We start from the raw sequence: 11,664 nt of genomic DNA on the forward strand, positions 1-11,664 counted from the left end.
CATATGATAAAAAAAAAAAAATGAGGTTCTCAATCTCAGCCATAGTTCATACTTTGTGCTTTACAACATATAAATAAAAACAAAATGATTTGAAAACATTCAAAGATTTCCGAATTTTTTAATTTTAAATCCTGACATGAGAACGGCGGTTTAAATTTAATAAAGCTTAACGTTTAGAGACATATATAGGAAGACAAATAATGATTGTGTTTATATGTTGAGTCTGGACTTTTGGTGATACAGTATATGAAATCCCTGCTTAGCATGTTTAAATAGCTGCTGCTCCACTCTAAACAAGTTGGAAACATGATAATTAATCGTGACTGAATTAAGCAATATTACATGAGAGGGTTTGATTTAACGTCATTATTGGCATGACAGTGATACGGCTAGGACCGAGGCTCTGGCTGAAGTGATAATATGATGTTAAATCAAACCCTCTTGTGTAATAAAGCGATTATACAACAACGGTTACCAAATAAATAAAAGTTATAATCAAACTGTATTCATATTGTGGGGCAATTCACTCTCAAAATAAAGAAAAACAACTGATAGCATTTGTAGTCCCTCCCTGTTGAACGTTAGTCAGCCTGTCATCTTAAGCTAACGTTAGCTCTGTAACGGTAGAGATCGTAGAATTTTCCAAACATAACTACTGCACATATAAACACCAAACTGCTTGGCTAATTTAATCTGGTTATAACTATATCTACTTAACAAAATATATTTTTCATGGATAGATGTAGCTACTATACGTCTGCGAACAGCTGATTTACTCCAAACAGCTGATATGATCCAAACAGCTGATGTAATCCAATCAGATTGTCTGTTCGGATCTAGTTGTTGTATAATCAGGAATAAACAAACATCGCATGATATTAAATTATTTATTATTTCTGGATCTCAGCCAAAGTTCATATGTCATGGTTCATTTTTTAAACTAATTTATTGCTTGAGCGCCGTCCTCACTTGGTTCAATGGAATTTTGTTGTATTATTTTACAATGACAGTAAAAGGAATCTGAATCATTCTTAATGAAGTGATTCTAAATCAGAATAAAATACATTGGAAACATTCAAATCTTTAACAAATTATTTTTGCAATACTGTGTTTTCAAAGATTATTGTTGTTGTCTTGATCTGACCTGAGAGTCTCCAGTGTGCAGTGTGGACTCTTCAGTCCAAAAGAGATCAGCTTCCCTCCTGAATCCTGCAGGTTGTTGTTGCTCAGGTCCAGCTCTCTCAGACTAGAGGACTGGGAGCTGAGAACTGAGGACAGAGCTTCACAGCTTCTCTCTGACAGGTCACAGCCACTCAGTCTGGAGAGACAACAGGAAGCAAACAAGTTATTTATATTTAAATCCTGTTGAAACATATCAGAATATTGAAAAGGTACAATATATAATATTTCTGCATTAAAATGTCTAAAAAAACATACGTATGTTATATATTATTATGAGTTGTGTTCTTACACTATCCCAAATGTTTCCATCAAATTACAAACCCAGAGAAATCTGTTATTTTATTTTTGACACTGGGTGTTTCCTTTAGTCGCCTGTCAATGGCATCATATAAACTTTCTCTTTCTAGTTACTCGCAACTTCCGTCAAAACACTGGCACCCAAATGATGTTGAGATGATGTTCAGGAGTAAATGTAAATCATACAATGACACAGAAAGAAATACTCATAACTGTAATATTGCTTTTTTCCCACACGGCGTCCTTTTGTGATTAAATACATGCCACTTTGCAACACAGTAATAAAGCAGAGATCTTATTTATTGATACATATCAATATCAATCCTGCTTAATGTTACTACAGTGTGCTGGTTGACAAGTAGCTAACGTTAATGCAAATGCTTGGTGGGTAACATTATAGGGTTACAACATCGTCCAACACGCTCATGAAGTTATTAGTAGCATGATTGTTTTGACCACGAATAAAAGCAGCGCTCGGCTACCCCACGAATGAATTCACTAGTAACATCAACGTTAGCTGTTTCGATAGACGATTAATCTAATCCTAATTTAGCCAGCTAGCACACCGGTCTGCCTCACTAGCCCCAGTGCAGATAGACTTCACTCAGGATGACATATGGTTACTGTTCTCCCCCAGTCAGCTAGCAGCCAGCCACTACCATTACAGCACTTAACTCCAGTGCCGGGGTGCTAACGACGCTAATGGCAATTTAATGAAGCGTCGGGAAACAGACCATATCAGACCCAGGCGCCCAAGTCAGAACAACGTCCATCCAAAACGTTAGCTACGTTTCCATTAGCGCTACCAGTGTTCGTGCCAAAAACCTCCTCCCTGCCGAATTTCTCCCCCCTTTGCGCTTAACTGTCTTTACAGTTAGCTAAATTAACCCAACAAAAGGTGGGTTAAGCACCAAAACAACTATTTAAGATTACAGCAAAGTGAAGGGAGAGATAACTCCGGGCAGCTGGGAGATCTTCTGCTGCTGCACAACATCGGCCATCTAACGTCCTCACCGTCCTGGAGATTCCCCCGGCAATCCCCACCCACATGTTACAACTAACCAAGTCCGATTGGTGTTGAAAACATCCAAAAGGTGACATTGACGTGAAATATATTGTGCTAGTGTGGTTTTGGCTGCTGGCTAATGTTAGCTTGCTGGCTCGCTAGCTAACTGGTCAGCTAACAATACAAATCAAATCAAGAAAAACATTATTATGTTGGGGAAACTGCAGCTATTTTATTAGAATGACATGAATAAACATTACTAAACATAACGTGAATAACCTTGAATGGGTAAACTCGTCCGTGAACAGATACATTATAATCAGGGATGGTGTTTAACAATAAAATCTACAACTCCCATAATTCCATGCAACTTCCCAATGTCATCAAAATTTACCATCCATTGTTTTAACTGAGAGACCCCTAGTGGCAGAAAAGTTACATACTGTACGTTAAATGATGAATAAATCACACTAACAGAGCTTTGTTGGAGGGACGGTAATGAAGAAGACAGATAACATTTGTGTTTAAATGTTAAGTCTGGACTTTTGGTGATAGAAAATATAAAATCCTTTTAAACACATTGAAATTCTGGCTATATTATTCTAAACAAGTTGGAAACATGATATCTAATTGTGACTGAATGAGAAATAAAAACACATCAGATATCCACATTCACATAAGATTAAAAAAAAAAATTAGGTTCTCATTCTCAGCCATAGTTCATACTTTCTGCTTTACGACATATAAATGAGAACAAAATGATTTCCAAATTGTTATATTTTATATCCTGACATGAGGAGGGTGGGTTAAATTTAATGAAGCTTAACGTTTAGTGAAATATCATATAAGAAGACAAATAACGATTGTGTTTATATGTTGAGTCTGGACTTTTGGTGATACAGTATATGAAATCCCTTCTCAGCATGTTTAAATATCTACTCTAAACAAGTCAAGTTGGAAACATGATAAGTAATCGTGACTGAATTAAGCAATATTAGACGAGAATTCGATTTAATGTCATTATTGGCACGACAGTGATGCGGCTACGACCGAGGCACTGGCACCGAGGTTCGTAAGCATGACTGAAGTTTCTACATGGGCAAGTCAACCATCAGGCTGCTTAAGGAATTTGGGAGTGTGAGGTCAACCCTTTCGCCAAACCATCAAAGCCCTCTCATGTGCAGCACAAGAAGCAAGTCGATGGCTATGGGTAAAAAGGTGTGACTCCACCTGGACCCCTAATAACACCTGCGGCACATAAGGGTTGAAAGCAGAGGGGGGGCACACCTGGGATGCCAGTTGCTGCCGATGAGCCGTCTGGAGGTGTTGTGGGCCTATCATTGAAACATCAATGAAGGAGGGTGACCACCTGATGACCCCAATAAAGCTGATTGAAACACGGTGTCTCAGTGGTTAGCACTTCTGCCTCACAGCAAGAAGGTTCTGGGTTCGAATCCAGGTCGTTCTGGGCCTTTCTGTGTGGAGTTTGCATGTTCTCCCCATGTTTGCGTGGGTTTCCTCCGGTTTTCTTCCCACCATAAAGACATGCATGCTAGGTAATTAGGACTACAGTTGAAAATTAGCCGACTGGCTAACACTGGCGCATTTACAGAAATGTTGATTAATGTGCATTGTCCTAATCAAATAAACTTACAAACTTAAACCAGTTAAGGAGGGTGGCCACCTGATGACCCCAACGAAGCTAGAACCCCCATTCTCATTCCACTCAACCGGACCTTTCATCACCACAGCGAGGAAACCACTCTGATGGATGCATCGTCACCACTCATACCTCAGGTTCTAAACAGGGGATTGTTTCACCTAGTCCTAAAAACATAACTGATTGTTCATCAGATGTGACAAAAAAAACATGCGGGTAGGCCAAGGCAAAAATCGTGAAAAACGTTAGCCAACATAGTTATAAAGAATATTTGAATAGTAATTTCAGCATTAAAATATAATTGATTTCTTTTACTATTTAAATCATATTTGACTTTTGGAATTTGTTCCAACAGCCCTAGTGAGTTATACAGTGTATGTGAGCACAATACATGAACTGACCTCAGAGTCTCCAGTCTACAGTTTGGACTCTGCAGTCCAGCACACAGACACTCCACTGCTGAATCCTTCAGGTTCTTGCAACTCAGGTCCAGCTCTCTCAGATGGGAGGGGTTGGACTTCAGAGCTGAGGCCACGACTTCACAGTCAGTCTCAGAGAGTTCAAAGTTAATAATCCTGTTATGACAGATAATAAACATTTAGAGAATAATCAAATCTGAAACTTTTATCCTCAAAAAGCTACTATCTACTATCACATTTGATCAAAAAGCACATTCACAGAGGTCTGATGTTAGATTCAGATATGTTGAGGTGAGAGGTCACGGACCCCTTTTCAAAAATGACCATGCCATACAGACATGCCATACAGACAATATCAATTCTGGATTTTTTTTAATTAAAAAATTAAGACTGCAGACTTGCATTTATAGTATAACTACAGCTCACTTCTCCTCTGAGCTTGAGGAAGATAAAATCCCACCATTGAGGTGAACCTGCTGAGCTCTCCTTCACTGGCAGAATGAACCTGGAGGTCGTCCCAGCAGCTGACTGTGTGATCAGCTGATGTCTCAGTAAATCAGGAGATGAGCGTTATGTGTGCTTCTATTTTCTCTGCCCATCTTGCTTTTAGTGTTCTTGAAATGTAAAAGAAACGCGTTGGCTGACTGTTTGAATTTTAGGGTGACCAGAAATGGGACAATCTTTAAAAAGCTTGTCCCATATCTAAAGATGCTCTTTGTTGGAAACTAAACAATGTAAAGTTGCAGCTTTTATTTAACGAGGATGGAGATGTTTTTTTGGCCTCCCCAAACATCCTCTCTCACACCAAACAATGATTATAGATATTAGGGCTGGGTATAGGCTCTAATTTCCTGATAGATTTGATTCTTATTCACAATTTCGATGTTTATTTAGGATATTTCAGTTGTAAAACTAATTTGGCTTGGCTATGAAAGAGATGATACAGTTGTACAAGGTTTCCTCTAACCTGCTGCATAGAGACAGAGAGCATCGCGTCATACTCTGAAAGCCACGCCCTCCGGAGGAGAACTCTCCCCTTCTATCTGTAAGTTAAGCTAACGCACATAACGTTGGACATATCGTTAGGTTGGTGTGATGATGCTGTGGGATCCTAAAGTTGTCCCATTCTCTCCGCTGATTCATCACGTCTGTATCCACTTTTATCTTCATGAAAGCTCAGTTTTTCAGGTCAGCAGCTCATGAAAACTTAACTTCTGGTTTATTTAGCCTTTTGGCAGTGAATACCACCACAGAGCAGCTTTTAGACATGTTTCTGTCAAAGAGGAGGAAACCATCACACAGTACAAGTCAACGGAGAGCAGAGAGATGTTTTCCTCTCTGATGGGACTTGCCTCTATCTCTATTATTAAAGTCTCAATGTTTACATCAAGAATTTACCCAAAAGCAGTTACATTAAATGTTCACTATCATTTTTATTTAACCTTGGTCCAGTATTGAGCGAGATCACAATGGCGGGCTGGCGCAAATCAAGCTACAATGTAATCTAATGGGGCAATTTTGAACCTTACTTTTTGTCCAATGAAAGTGATTCAATGTTGTCAAAATCATTTAAATATTGAGCCATTCAAAATATTTTACATAACAGGAGCCTATGATTTCTGTATCCTACTCCGTAACAACAGACTACCTGAACACCTTTTTCTCATCTCATGTTTCACTCTCCACACCGCTGTCTAGAAGACAAGAAGTCAAGTCCTGAGATCTATAATGTTGTCAGACACTTAGCAACAATCTGAGCCTGTCAGTAGCAAAAAATAATCACGTTTATTGGACAAAAAGCAAGGCTTCACAATTGCCCCATTAGGTTGTAGTTCGGTTCACACCGGCTCGTTATTGTGATCTCCCTCAATACTGGACCAAATTCAAAGATCTTTGGTCACATCAGTCTATTAGACACAAATGCATGGGCAAATGGGGGCAAGGTTGAAAAAAACGTAGTTACCCTTTAATGTACTTTTATTCAATTTAATTTTATTAAACATTTTTTCCTCTTCAGTCTGATACAAACATAAAATTTCACATTTAGATTTGTTAAGTGTTAAACCCAAAGCAGCTGAAAATTGGTCAATTAGGGATATAGCATATTCAATCTGATGTTTGTCACTCAAAAAGAGAGCCGTATCATCCGCTAGTTGAGTAACTCTAATTTCCTTACCAAAAATAGACAAACCTTTAATAATAGGATTATGTCGAATATGTAATGACAGTAATTCAACCACCAGCAGGAACAAGAACGGTGAAATAGGGCAGCCCTGGCGAACTGATCTCAGCACAGGAAATCTTTTTGTGGTGTTTGGATATAATATCACAGAACTGTCAATATATTTATAAAACATCTCAACTGTAGATATAAAATTTTGTCCGAATTCAAAAATTTGAAGTGCTTTGAGTAAAAAATAGTGTTCTACCGTATCAAATGCTTTATAAAAATGAAGGAATACTATCAGTGCGTCAGTATTGATGTTATCAGAATAGTCCAGCAGGTCGAGAACAAGTCTTATATTAGAGCTAATGTGACGGTTAGGCATAAAACATGTGTGTGTTTCACTTATTATCTCAATCATAACAAGAGTTATCTCAGGAAACTTTACAGATAAACAAAGTTAGAGTAGGTCTAGAACACACTCTATAATTTACAAAGACCCAACAATTCCAGTAATTCCCCCAAGAGCAAGTATTCAGTGTGACAGTGGCGAGGAAAAACTCCCTTTTTTGTAATGCAACTTTAGAGAGTTATCTAAACTTTCCGACAGCTAGCATGACCTAGTTGATACGATTCCTTAGGTCTTCTAGTTTCATATATTATACAGACAGAAACCGATTCTGGATTTAATCTATCGATATTGGATCATTCAAATGAAAATCAATTTAAATCAGAAAAATCAATTATTTAAACCAGCCCTGATAGATATTGTATGAAATGTGAAAATGAACTTCCTTAAAATGAATTAGTTGAGACTCTGCTCATAAAAATATGATAAAAATAACTAACTGAAAGTTATTATGAAAAAGCTTAAACTTCATGTGATGTTAGTTCAGCAGATCACAAATAATAAATGTCTGTTTGTATATGAAATAGACACATTATAGAAACACACTGCTGACTCTGTATGCACTGTAAAAAGGCTGTCTGTTGTGATTAAATGATGACAGAAGATACTTTAGCTACAAACACAAAGATCATCATCGTCTCATTCTCACAGCATTTGAGACAACAAAGACATCTGCAGAGTAACATGTAGAATTATTTACAATAAGCAGGTTTATCTTTTATAGTGTGTATGTTTTATATTGTTCATGTGTGTACAGTCTGTATGTTTACTCTAATACTGATGGTCTCAGCTTCACACTGATTTAAAATGATGGACTTACCGAGCTTTTCTGCAGTTCCTCACAGCTGGAATCAGTCTCTGTCGTCCCTTTGGTGATGTGTTGTACTTCTCCAGGTCCAGCTCATCCAGAACCTCCTCTGACATCTGCAGCATGTAGGCCAGAGCTGAGCAGTGGATCTCAGAGAGTTCCTTCTCTGATCTGTTCTCTGACTTCAGGAGCTCTTGGATCTCCTGGTGGACTGAGTGGTCGTTCATCTCCATCAGACAGTGGAAGATGTTTATGTTTCTGTCAGGAGAGATGGCATACTTGTTCATCTCCTTCAGGTTGTTGATGGCTCTCTGGATGATTTCTGGACTGTTGTCTGTCTGACCCAGCAGGCCTCCTAAGAGTCTCTGGTTGGACTCCAGAGAGAGGCCATGAAGGAAGCGTGGCCATTTTTACTTTCAAGGGATTTCTCCATGGCTCTCTCCAGGAAGACATCCAGGGATGAACTAATGTAGCCTTTCCCCAGGAAGTCCTTGAGTACCTGTGTGTTCCTGTTGGTGTAACAGTGGAACAGGTAGACTGCAGCCAGAAACTCCTGAACGCTCAGATGAACGAAGCAGTAGACTGTTTTCTGGAAGATCACACTCTCTCTTTTGAAGATATCTGAAGAAACTCCTGAGTACAGTGAGGCCTCTGTGACATCCAGACCACAGCGCTCCAGGTCTTCTTGGTAGAACATGATGTTTCCTTTCTCCAACTCTTCAAACGCCAGCCTCCCCAGCTTCAGAAGAGCTTCCCTGTCAGACTCCATCAGCTCCTGTGGACTCATCTCATGTCCCTCAGCATACTTGTGCTTCTTCCTCTTTGTCTGAACCAGCAGGAAGTGTGAGTACATGTCAGTCAGGGTCTTGGGCAGCTCTCCTCTCTGGTCTGTAGTCAACATGTGGTCCAGAACTGTAGCAGTGATCCAGCAGAAGACTGGGATCAGACACATGATGTGGAGGCTCCTGGAGGTCTTGATGTGGGAGATGATTCTGCTGGACAGCTCTTCATCACTGACTCTCTTCCTGAAGTACTCCTCCTTCTGGGCGTCAGCAAAGCCTTGTACTTCTGTTACCCTGTCAACACACGCAGGAGGGATCTGATTGGCTGCTGTGGGTCGGGAAGTTATCCAGATGAGAGCCGAGGGAAGCAGCTTCCCCTGAATGAGGTTTGTCAACAGCACGTTGACTAATGACTTCTGTGTGACATCAGAAACAACCTCATTGTTGTTGAAATCCAGTGAAAGTCTGCTTTCATCCAGGCCATCAAAGATGAAGAGAAGTTTAGAGCCAGCGAGCTGCTCTGCTGGGACCTCCTGTAATGTTGGATGGAAAACACGGAGCACCTCCAGAAGACTGTACCGCTCATCTTTGATCAAGTTCAGCTCCCTGAAGGAAAGAGGAATCACCAGACTGATATCTTGGTTTTCCAAACCCTCAGCCCAGTCCAGACAGAACTTCTGCACTGAGAAGGTTTTTCCAACGCCAGCGACGCCGCTCGTCAGAACGACTCTGATGTGTTTCTGTTGGTCAGGTAAGGCTTTAAAGATGTGACAGCACTTGATTGGAGAGTCATGGAGGGTCTTCTTCTTGGAAGCTGTCTCAAGCTGCCTCACCTCATGTTGGGTATTAACCTCTTCACTCTGTCCCTCTATGATGTAGAGGACAGTGTAGATCCTGTTGAGAAGGGTTCTACTTCCTGTTTCAGCTCCTTCAGTCACACGTTCAAATTTCCCTTCAGCCTGATCTTATGTTTCTGACGACCAACATTCACTAAAAAAAGGACAAAGGTGAGAGACAAAACAAGAAAGAGAAAAGTTGACAATCCGATGATTATTTTTATTACCAATATGACAACAATCCAGTTAAATTTCAGATGGACGTAAACTGTAACAATATTTATGTTAAATGTCTTCGCTAGTGCAGCATAATATATAAGGAAAATACGTGTTATGCTATAACTTTGTTGAATATTGATATATATACGATACATAATCACACAAACATGACGTGTTTTCAGTTCTGCTGCTTTCAGGATTCTGCTAAAATAAACAACGCTTGTTGAGTTAAAAACAAATGAAAGGAAATTATTTCCAACTTTCGTTTATTAAACAATTTAAAATGAATATGAAAGACCAAAAAGAATGACAGTTTAATTTTGAAGTTACTTAAATTATCCTTGTAATTAACACATAGAAATCTGCGTGTCTTTCTTGATGTGTATATTGCATTAGTTAACGCTAATCAACGATAAAAAACGATATGTTGTGTAGCCCTAGTCTGTGCTGTCTGACTCAACACATGTCTCAGTATTACAACAACCAGTGGTGTGTTCGGACATGAAGACATCAGCAGACAGATGGACAGACTTACTTTGTTCAGAGCTGCTCTGATTGGCTGTCTGCAGTCCAGCTCTGGTTCTGGATCTGGACGGCTGCTCCTCCTTAGAAACATCACACCTCTTCCTCTCTCTGTGAAAACATTTCTTCATCACTACAATGATAGAGGCAGTTTTTTATTTTGAGAAAATAAATACCACTTTTGACGCACATTTCCAGATTTTAAATAGTTAAAAAAAACTCTTTAAAGTAACTTCAACATTCGGCTTTAAAACCCAGAAAAGATCCATCTGAGTTAGAAACTGTATCTGAGCTAATAGTTCTGCATCATGAATATTAATCTTTTAGCAGAACATTTACTCTTCATCTTCATCAGGTCAGCTGACAGTAAAACAGTCTCTTACTTTGTGTCTGAGGGTCCAGGTTCATTACTGAAGGTCAGAGGTTCTCCTTTGGACTGTTCACTCTTCATAGACAGACAGCCAGATACTACAGACTCTGCTCTCTGTCTGTTGTCCTGAACTCTGCAAACACCAACAGCTTTTTATTCATATTGCTTCAATCTTTTATAAATGCTCTTTTTTTAGCCCTTTATGAAGCTCTAATCACACAAAACGCTGCTACTGTCAATAATTAGGAGGATTTAAAGTGTGTATTAGTCCTATTAGATTAGATTAGAGAGTTTTTCTGGGTCACTGACAGTTGTCACAGATACAAAGAGGAAGATGGAACAAATGTATGAATGTGTAACAACAATAACGTGGCATTGGCAACTGATTCATAAAATGAGTTAGTATCAGTGGTCTTACTTTGTGTCTGAGGGTCCAGGTTCATTACTGAAGGTCAGAGGTTCTCCTTTGGACTGTTCACTCTTCATAGACTGACAGCCGGATACTACAGACTCTGCTCCGTCCTCCTCTTCCTCCAAACCACTCATCTTCTGATCTGAAGTCAGTCTGAGAGGTAAAACATGAACACTGACTGTGAGCTCACAACATTTAAAAGAAATCAAGTTTGTTCAGGAGTCAAAAACAGGAAGCAACGATCAGGAAGTAACACACACACAGAGTATACAGTAGGATATAAATCCAGCCAGCACCAGTCAGTTGTCATGGAGGGAATCATGAAATTGAGAATTTAAAAAGCTATAAGACAGATTCCATAAGGCCCTACATGAAGTCAGTGCTAAAAGCTAACAGTAACATAATACATGTTGGATTAACACTCACCCTGCCTCAGCCTTTAGTGTCCTCCTCCTGCTCTGTTCTCTCGACTCAAAATGGAGTCTCAACTGACTGAACTCTTTTCTTTCCTTTTCTCATGAGCCTGGGGCTGCGTTACATTAGTGGTTCAACCCTCTTTCAGGGTTTGGATTCAGGAT

At 39.4% G+C, this 11,664-nt stretch overlaps 2 pseudogenes; both read right to left on the reverse strand.

The window, feature by feature from the left end:
* Positions 1–10,285, reverse strand: part of LOC118492936 — a 47,587-nt pseudogene extending 37,302 nt beyond the window's left edge.
* LOC116058425 overlaps positions 1–11,604 on the reverse strand; it is a 91,856-nt pseudogene extending 80,252 nt beyond the window's left edge.
* Between the last annotated feature and the right edge of the window lie 60 nt (positions 11,605–11,664).

This window comes from Sander lucioperca, chromosome 5 (assembly GCF_008315115.2).
Source record: "Sander lucioperca isolate FBNREF2018 chromosome 5, SLUC_FBN_1.2, whole genome shotgun sequence".
NCBI classification, from domain to species: Eukaryota; Metazoa; Chordata; class Actinopteri; order Perciformes; family Percidae; genus Sander; species Sander lucioperca.